We start from the raw sequence: 10,528 nt of genomic DNA, 5'->3' as shown, positions 1-10,528 counted from the left end.
AGACTGAAAGGTCAAATGAAAGTCAAATTAAGTGAAAAGTGACTTTATGCTATATCTTCACAGAATAAAAGTAATGTAACTATTTCATGATAAACAAAAATACACATCTAACGGACACGCATAGAATGTAAACATGTACATTGGCGACTGACACACGTTGAAAAACATCAACAGATTGAATATTACCGTTTTGCACAATTGCTAAAATCTTGACAAGACGTTAAAAATCTGAAGTCTTGGTGGCATATGCTAAGTAGGCAAAACGGTAAAGTTCTTACAAATTAACATTTTGCACACTGACTACCATTTTGGCAAACGTCCAAAAGGTAATTTCAAAATTTCAGTCAAAATATCAGTCCAAACTATCAGTCTTAACTATCACCTGCTACTTTTCCCCGTGGAACAACAACACCAGTCTGCTCACACTCTGCTCGCAAGTCTGCTCACAATTTGATGGGGTGTTCAGAAAGATATGTCAACGTTTCTGATAATTGGCTGATAATAACGTATATGATGTTACCGTAGTAAAATGTACATAACGTTCATTAATCAGTGTAAATTATTGATTAACTTCGGAACATGGATCCACCAATTCGGTGAACCCTTTTCGGCACAGATTTAAAAACGCCAAGAGACTTACCAAATATGTACTGAAAGATATTTAAATGCTGTCAGTGTAAAACTTCTGAGTTAATTGTGTTTTGTGTTTTCGTTTCCATGGCAACAACATATATGTTTACACTATTACCTAAGCACACACTGCCAAATGTGTGATCCATCGGCCTTATGGTTTTGGAGCAGTTCGCGACACATATTCTGACTAACATTTGACCAAGATGAAGTGGAATGAAGTTACGATCCAAATTTTTGTGCATATATCGGTGAATTAATTGCTCCTGATCTCCTCGATAGTTTTGGTGATTACTTGAACCCATATTGCATAATACAAGATAACATTGGAAAAATTAAGAGTACTAGGCCTATATCAAAGTAATGTTTCAAAATTCTTTGTTCAATACCCTGGTGAATGACATAATATGAGTAAAAGAAATAAGGATTCTTTCTTCCTCTTACATTAAACACAAGGATGTAAATAATTGGAATTTTGTTCCTGCTAGTTTTCATTACAAAGAACCAATGATATCATGCAGAGTATATTTTAAGAATGTTACGGTCATAAAAACTGTAGCAAGAGTGACCATGTAATGTGAGTAACCATGAAATTATGAATGCCAAAAGTAACCCAAAGAAATCAAACATGTAATGTGAGTGGAAGCAGGACACTTCGCCCAACAACCATTTCGCCCAACTGCCATTTCGCCCAACCTTACCATTTCGCCCAACCAGCCTGGTCATTTCGCCCAACCAGCCTGGTCATTTCGCCCAACCAGCCTGGTCATTTCGCCCAACCAGCCTGGTCATTTCGCCCAACCAGTCTGGTCATTTCGCCCAACCTTGATTAAATATGATATTTCAAAAGGAAACGTTCGGGAATTGTTAACGTTACAGGATACGAACCGAATATTAAGGAATCTTGAGGATGGATCAGTGTTTTAGGGGTTAGGTTTGATAGGTTTGATATAGTAAACGTTCGGGAAATGTTAACGTTACGGGATACGAACCGAGTATTAAGGAAACTTGAAGTCGTGGTTAAATTGATAACATATGTGATTACATAAGTGGTTACATTGATTAAATATAGTAATTCAATATTACGGACGGGTTTTATATTTTTTTTCAATTTAATAAGGAAACGTTCGGGAATTGTTAGTCAGTAGAATGGATCAGTGTTTACGTTTGATAGGTTTTTATGAAGACCGATTCCCCTGTGTTTGTATAATAATATAACTTCCATTGTATGCGTAACTTCGCCTAAAGTAGTGTAATCCTCCCATATATACCCGAAATAACTGCTCAGCTACTCCGATCGATATCGAGATATCGAGCGGACCTCACTTTTTTATATACCTATTACGAAGTAACCTAACCCAAAATAGATCAAATTGAACTAGTGGAATAGAAAAAAGTAATATTATTCTGACTGAATATTAGTAAAAAATAAGGTTGGGCGAAATGACCATGATGGTTGGGCGAAATGACCATGATGGTTGGGCGAAATGACCATGCTGGTTGGGCGAAATGACCAGGCTGGTTGGGCGAAATGACCAGGCTGGTTGGGCGAAATGACCAGGCTGGTTGGGCGAAATGGCAGTTGGGCGAAATGGTTGTTGGGCGAAGTGACTAGAAAGCATATGAGTCATGGAATTACCCAAATCCAAACGAACAGAGGGTGCTGGGGTTGGCCAAACTTGCGTCATGCATACATCAGTGAAATGCACAACATGTCATAAGCGAATGCCGCACTTCATTGCATACTAAGCAAAGAGAAAAATAGATAAAATATGCTTATTCGTTCTTTTGGGATTTCTCGATACTGATGTCTTGCAGCGAGTCTTTCACAATCTCAAATAGCCTAAGACACAAAATGCAAGAATATTCAAAACAGATGAAATTCGTAAATTAAAACGTTCCTTCCTTAAATGGGATATGATATACGTTGAGCAGTTGGTTCATACAGTGGTATTTTGTACTGTTTATCAAGCACATCGCTAACGCTATTTGCCTATTGCTAGTTAGCAAATTTCGAGTCGACTAAAAGTCGAAATGGGAATATTCCATGTAAACTCTGTCTTCTTGAGCGCCATCAAACGTATGAAATTTCATTCTTCTGGAAGGTAAACTGTAGATCACGCCAAAGTACATTTCTTTATTTATGATTGTGGCAAAAATGGGATGTGAACACATCCAAGGCATGCATTACAATTTTGGGATATCCAGGGTAGATATTATGGGTTTTGATAAGCTTAAAATGAAATATATTCCATAGTAGCCTAAGACACTTGGTCTAACTTCAAGTTGCTTTTTTCTTCTTTTTTTAATTGAAGCAAAATATGCGCAAATGAAGTATTATCAAGTATAGGTGACCTTTTATGTATGCAAAAAGAATTCCAAATTAGTATCACATTTACTTCATAACTAAATAAAAAGGTACACATGAAACAATAATTGCCTTCAAAGTTCGACGTTAAGTGACGTCGGTTATCGTTCACTTTATGTAGCATAAAAGCTGCAAATAGAAAGTAATGTGAAATTAACCTGTTAAAGTAAGAGTAGTAGTACCAAGTACCACACGCCGCGCTCGGGAGTCACACGTCTGTTAAGTCTGCGTAGCAAATACTTGAAAACGTTTTTTTTTTTGGGGGGGGGGCTAGGGAGGTTTAAGTCGTATTTTATCTAATAGACTGGCAACAATCTATGTTAATGGTGTGCCCCCCTCCCTTTACTGCCAGTAACATGTGGGGTGCCACAGCGGTCAATTCTGAGCCCGTTGTTTTTTGTTTTACTTATTAATGACATGGGTCAAAGTAATAAGCATTGCTTGGCGAAAATGTATGCAAATGATACATTTCATATGAAGGGCAAGTCTGTAGATGATTTAAATTCCAATTTTGATGAAGATATGGCTAATGTTTACAATGGTGCAAGAAATATAAATTGGTTATAAATAGAAATAAAAACTAAGAGCATGTTGATTGGTTCAAGACTTAGTCGTCCACTGAAAGCTGCAGCAAGAATTATTCTCAATGCAACATTTGATTATATATATATATAGCTCTGATGAACTTTTCAAATTTGAACAGGTCCTCCACTCGAGAAACGATTAAAATGGTCTTTAAATTCACAGTACCTTGTGGGCATGTTCCGTCACACGAATAATGTACATAACCACTCCCGATAAGGTCCACCACACGAAATAATTTATTCTGAGAGGGTGGAAATACCCAGTGTCATCAGAAAACATTTTTATATGTTGATGCTAAGGAGTGGAACGAGTACTCAAGGTAGTGTAAAAATGCCAACTCCATGGATACCTTGAAACGTTTTATCCAGAACTTTAAATAATTATTTATGCTCTCAATTTCATTTCATTGATTGTTCCATGTTGTGTTTTATGCCATTCTCTATTTCGTGAAAAAACGTGTAAGATTTGGTTGGTCCTGGAAAATGCGTAATAAACAATACGGCAGTTGGTAATATAATTAGGCTTAGTCTTCTTTATAATTCCGATTTAGCATACAGTGTACAGTATTCATATGCAATGGGAAACCTAAGGAAAAAAAACGAGTACAATCGAGTCAAAACGAACAAGAAAACGATGATACGAGGAGCTGGACATTGTACACACTAAATAAGTGCAGACATGATGACGCCTGTTGATTTTATTCTTTGTTGAGCAATGGCGGACTGGGCTCAGTTTACAGACCGCCATCCTCCTTGAAATCACACTAAATGTGACAATACTAACGATTAACAGCAGAAACCTTAATTAATATGTATATTAATTAATTAATCAGCACACATGCAAATATATTTATATCTTTTATGTAGTCCTTACATTGAATGGTAACATATGGATCAATTGTACTACCAAAAAGTAGTACCAGGGAATCAACGGTGAATTTGTATGTATGTATGTATGTATGCGTGTATGTATGTATGTAAGGGTGTATGGGTGTATGTATGTATGTATGTATGTATGTATGTATGTATGTATGTATGTATGTATGTATGTATGTATGTATGTATGTATGTATGTATGTATGTATGTATGCGTGTGTTCAAGTTTGATACCTTATGGGGTACTATACGAGTTTCAGCATTACTTACAGGGTACACATTCCTTACGGGGAACAAATTCAGTACCCCGTAAGGACACTGTACATTTTCAATGCAACTATCAGGCTGAAACATCTCTCTGACAACCCCTCTTTGTTAATGACTGTTCACACACCTCCATACAATTGACCTTCACGCTTGACTGAACTTGAGCAGGTTCTTAATTACTGCCACCATTTTGTCTTGTGCAGTTCTAATCTGCCCCAAACTATTGCTTTCAATGCAGTGTAGAAATTGTGCTGTTGGAATAATGACAGAAGGAAAAGGATGTATTTACTCTGCATCCTTGCTTACCTGTCTCCCCGCAACCTTAGCACCTATGCTCTACCATGCCTAGAGTGATCTGGTAAAATTTCAAGTTACAACGCAAAGTGTTATAACTTCTTTAGCAACTTTATATAAAGTGCTTTCCAAAAGTCATTGTTTGATAGATCCATACAGCAGAGAAAAAATGTTTATCCTGAATCGGTAATTGGTGAGAACTGGCATTGGTGTGCAGTAAAGAGATAGAAGTAATATCATTACTGTAACAAGTTACATTTGATGTATATCCTAGACACTAGTGTGGTATTTTCAGCACTTTTTTGTCCTCGCCATATGTAGGCCTGCATCATGTCTGCACTTGGCTTAGGTTGGTAAACGAATGATACACATTCAACAATGATACAACTGGTCATGATTTATTTGTAACTAGTAACATAGCTTGCAAATATAATCAATTAAATTTCCAGAATGTAGGCTTTAACTAAGGCATTTATAAATACATCGGTTCTTCAGTACAAATCGTAACTCGAAAACCCCGGGCACTGGTAATTGAGGAAAAGATTAGTGTAATTTGTACACTAATTGCATGGAACTGCCACGAAAAATATACAAGAAAGTATGGAATCATTTTGAAGCTGTGATGGTGAGTGTTCCTCTTATCTTTATTAAGTATACATAAGGCCTATTGAACACTTTGGCGAAGTAGGCACTTTGATTAATAGGGAGCTCCAATGATTTGCAGAGATTCATCAATTTATCATTTTAAGTAATTCATATTTTCTTACCTCCCAATGGTTAATTTTGTGGGGCCAAGAATCTCTTCATCAAGTAATTACCCATTCTTTTTCATATGTCTGGCTACTTAACTTGAATATTTTGTTTGAAGAAATAAAGAGCACAATATTGCATAAAACAATAGTTTGCTTTATTAACTCAAGTATGTTTCATTAAACATAGAAAACCATTGATCACCAAGCCAATAACAGCAGACTATTATTGTTTATTTAGTATAATACTTCAGTAATTTGTTACAGTAGGCAAAGGACTTAACATTTAGGGGTCTTGCATTATTACAAAAACTGTATGCATCATTGGAATATCATTTTGTATGTACATCACTGAGAATATAGTTATGGATATTGCATTGAAAAATGTTTGTTTGTATTACACAGCTGTGGCAGAAATTTGTTACAAACTGAGAATTCCATTGGTCATCAATTATGAATGGCTGACTACCCACAATAGGCTATAGATATACTCTGGTAAGTCACCTTTAATTGTTATTGATGCATGCACAAATAATCAAGTAGTATGGACATGAATTCACCTGAAAATGTTTTGCCAAGAGTGGTGGCATTTGAGTGGTGTATAGTGTCAAACCATTTGAAAGGCTTTTGCGGGAGGTTACAAGGACTTTGTGTGTTCAGATTTTAGGTGCATTTCTCAACCATTTAACACCTTGTAAAATGGGTTTTGAAACAATTGCTCATAAGTAACATTGTGCTATATTCAGAAAGCTTTACATACCATATCTATGGTTTTTTCAAGCTTTCAACTTTTGGATGTCTAAGTTTATCTATACATTGACTAATTGATAAAATTCATAATATGACTGTATTGCCTCCAGTTTGCAAGGTCACACAAAATCTGTGAAGGAAAAAGGCTGGATTTAATACTAGGTTGATTTAGTGTTGATATGAAGGCAAAAGATTTTGGGCAGTGTAAAGAAGTTTATAATACAGAAGGTAACATTACCAATGAGAACTACACTGAGGAGTTGACTTCAGCACTTAATTAATTAAAAATGCATTCATGACATTGAGCATAGCTTAAATGAACATACCTAAAAAGGCTAGAAGATTGAGTATTCTGAATTGCACAAAAATGCTCTATTATTGTGACATATCAAAGCAAAACATCAGCTTTAAATTAAAAAGTGTCTTAGTACATTCTGCTGAATAACTGAGTGCTATTTGTCATAAACAACATTTGGGAATGGACCTTTACAATTTATTAATCTACTCACACAATTTCATATGCAACTTGTAGAATTTAATTACACTTTTTCAACATGTCCCAGAGTGGATATGTTGAAATTGATTGACAAAGTACAAATGTTTATGCAATAGAAAATGTGATCAAGATAGATGTTGGTGTTATAGGTTTCACATTTCACCAATATGCAGGATTTTAGAATGAACTCACTAGCATGTAATAAATCTGTACATTATTTTATAACAACAAAATTGTATGACAAACTGAATTTAAAAATATTGGTAAGGGAAGTAGAAAATGAGGTATCAGTTTAATTCCCAGCTCTGTCAAGCAATGCTTACAATTTTTTCATGTAGTTTTCCTACTGGGGCGTACATATTTTTTCCAGGTGGGGGGGGGGGACGCTATAGATGATGAGACTGACTGTTGTGTATGGCCTAGTTAGAAACCAAAATAAATGGGGGAGGTGAGAGCTACAGAAGTCAGGGAGAGGTAAAAGTCATAATATATCCGCACATACAGAGAAGTTATATAATCACACCCTACTGTAGAAAAATTATATAATTACAGTTGATTTAGTAACTAGAAATGGGATACCTTCATGGTAAATTACATGGAAAGGGTTGAAGAGATGTCTTTGTTGCTTAAGTGGGTCATTTGGGAAGCTGTTGGTAGTAAAATTTGGTGTCTGAGAGTGGGGCCAGGGGGGGGGGGTAGTGGACAAAGGGTTCCCCCTTTCCCCTTTAAGAAATGTTTGGAATTTTTGTAGCAATTAGATGCAATATTTACTGGTTCTCTCTCTCAGTACATGTCATTGCATATTTGAAGTTAACATCTGCAGGTAGGGAAACTTGGGGGAGTGGTCCAAGGGGGGGGGGGGGTAGGGTGTCCACCTCCCCTTTTGGAATGTTTTGGATTTTATAAGGCCCTTGATGTAAGATGTTGCAATGTTTATTGGTCATTTCCCAGTGCTAATTGAATCATTTGAATTTAGTATTTGCAGAGATGTGGACCTTGGGGGGGGGGGGGGATGCAGTATTTTGGATTAAATCAGTTGGAAAGTATACAGGGTCTATGTGAACTGCAAAGCAGTATGAATAGTGTTATCCTTATAAGAGGGAAGAATTACAACTGTATGAGTTTTTAACTTTTTTCCTGTAGTTAATAATTTACAAATCATTTGTAAAGCTATCAGTAATCTTCTTCAAAATGGAAAAATAACCTTCAGAACTATGGGTGCAGGATTTGGTAAAGGTAGTATCAACAACAAAATTGATTCATTGATCCAATTCCTTCTTAATTGATAAAGTTTCTTCAAGGATTGGAGTAGTGTTTAAGCATTGTTATTATTCAGTTGTTTCAAAATACTACATGAGACAGTACATAACATACCTGTACAAACAGGGGATTCTTGGGGTTCAGACAACCTGCCCCCCCTCCCAAAAAAAAAATAGTAATAAATAAATAACAAATAATTAAATAAATAAATAAAATGATAATAATAAATAAAAATAGCAATTAAAACAATGAAAAGCAAATAAATGAAAATTAACTGAATAAGTATATAAGAAACTTTCCACGTTTTACATTTTGTTCTTTCAAATAGCTTTAAATGTACTTCAGTATGGTTAAAATATTCCATTCTGTGTTTTGCAATAAAGTGCCTCCCAGCTTAACTTAGTTCTACTTTGAGGTTAGCCATAATAAGTACCCCGATAATTTAGGGAATGCTTTGAGCTATATTTTATATTTGCAAGTACTGTATGCAAGGGTTTCATTAAAAGCTGCTAACTGGTTATTTTTTGCCTTTTATGCAAAAAACAAGCCATAGCAAACCTATGACGATATTCTAATCATTAAATGTAAGTTGTTAGGATAACTTGTGGATTTTAGCATTTGAATGTTTGTAACATATTTTTTTTGAGTGCTTGAAAATATAAACACTTGAACAATAGGGAAAGCAAGAAATAAATTTGGTAGAGGCCTATAGCATACTGAAGTATATCTTCTGCCACTTTGCTAATGTGTACGTTTACTAAATTCAGTTCCTCACCAAATTATCAGTTGTATAGGATCCTTGACTTGATTTACATGTCTCTGATATATGTCTAATGACAGTTGCATACAGTATAATGCCTGAAATTGTTAAGTTTCCATTTAATGCATAAACATTGTCACTATATCAGGGGCGGATCCAGCTAGGAGGTGAGTGGGTGTGGCGGGATATTAGTTCACGCTACAATGGACCACTTTAAACTATATGGTGTAAATCTGCTGTCTAAGACTGAATCAAACAGGAAGTAACTTGAATGGTCCGCCGTTATTGCTTTGTTTACTATGGATTAAGACTTAATTGAGATGAAGGTTAATTATAACTTGTCAATGCTTAGCAGTCCTTTTACTGTTAATCCTCCCAATAAATGTCATGTTAATTCTTGAAATCAAATGAAGTTTTACCAGATATTTTATCATTACAAGAAAATTAAGAATAATAGGCATTTAAGTACATTTGCTTTTCCAATTTCTGTTAGGACTTGTACATTGCACTGGTCATCAACTTTTCATTTTCTTACACTGCATAAATATCATGTGAAGGAGCAAAGTCCATCACTGATATATGTTAAAGCAGTGTTTTGAGGTTGATTGTCAAATTACCAAGAATTTTCCAGGCACAATACTTCTGTAATGGTAAAGTGTCCCTCAATCTGCCCTCCTAGAGAGAGTCCCTGCCACATCTGGGTTGGACAAATTAGAGGCCTACCAAGAACACCACTTCCCCCCAGTACCATTATCCAAATGCATTGTCCTCGATAGTGCAATTCAATCAAACTGAAATTAGGAGGGAATACAAAGCAATATCGCCAAACATCTTATGTACTAAAGACTCTGGCCAGTGTGGCAATATCTTCTTACATTCTACCTAAAGGCACTGATTTGATTTGATTTATTTTGTGTATGCATGCAAGTACAAATACATAGTTAAGTATAATTAAGCATATATACACAGGGTACTAGAAAGACAAATAATAAATGTTTAACAAAGCTAGCAACCTTAACAAAAATTAGGAAATGAGAAATAACAAAAAAACAACACTTGTGATAATGGTCCTATTGCTGTACCTGCTATGTATGTGTTGAGACACTGGCCGGTGTGACAGCACCTCCGTACAGGTTATGTTTAGAGACAAAACTCAGTGTGACAACATACCCAAGGATGGATACATGTTAGATACAATGGCCATTGTGACAGTATTGTAGAGACGCGCATTGAGTTACAGGTCAGTGTTAAAATACCTCCATACATGTTGTATTCAAACACCTGGTCAGTGTGACAGTATCAATATGCATGTTAGTGTATAGAGACAATTAAACCATTGTGACAATTTATCTCTGAAACATGTGAGTGTATTGAGATAATAGAATGTCATTATAATTTTAGTGTGTTGAGACACATGCCAGTGTTGAGAATTGGCAAATGTGACAATATCTCCATCCATGTATTGAGACAATGACCATTATGATGATATCTCCT

At 35.6% G+C, this 10,528-nt stretch overlaps 1 protein-coding gene across 1 annotated transcript in view; it reads left to right on the top strand.

The window, feature by feature from the left end:
• The first annotated feature begins 4,638 nt into the window (after nucleotides 1-4,638).
• LOC139978646 (uncharacterized) overlaps nucleotides 4,639-10,528 on the top strand; it is a 46,018-nt gene continuing 40,128 nt past the window's right edge. The window contains exons 1-2 of the mRNA XM_071989028.1: nucleotides 4,639-5,644; nucleotides 6,174-6,263. The gene's annotated coding sequence lies outside the window, so the exon portion shown is untranslated. The remainder of the gene's footprint in view (nucleotides 5,645-6,173; nucleotides 6,264-10,528) is intronic.

This window comes from Apostichopus japonicus, chromosome 13, assembly GCF_037975245.1.
Source record: "Apostichopus japonicus isolate 1M-3 chromosome 13, ASM3797524v1, whole genome shotgun sequence".
Taxonomy (NCBI): Eukaryota; Metazoa; Echinodermata; class Holothuroidea; order Aspidochirotida; family Stichopodidae; genus Apostichopus; species Apostichopus japonicus.
Note: the sequence above shows the minus strand (reverse complement) of the source record. Positions and strands in the feature narration are given on the sequence as shown.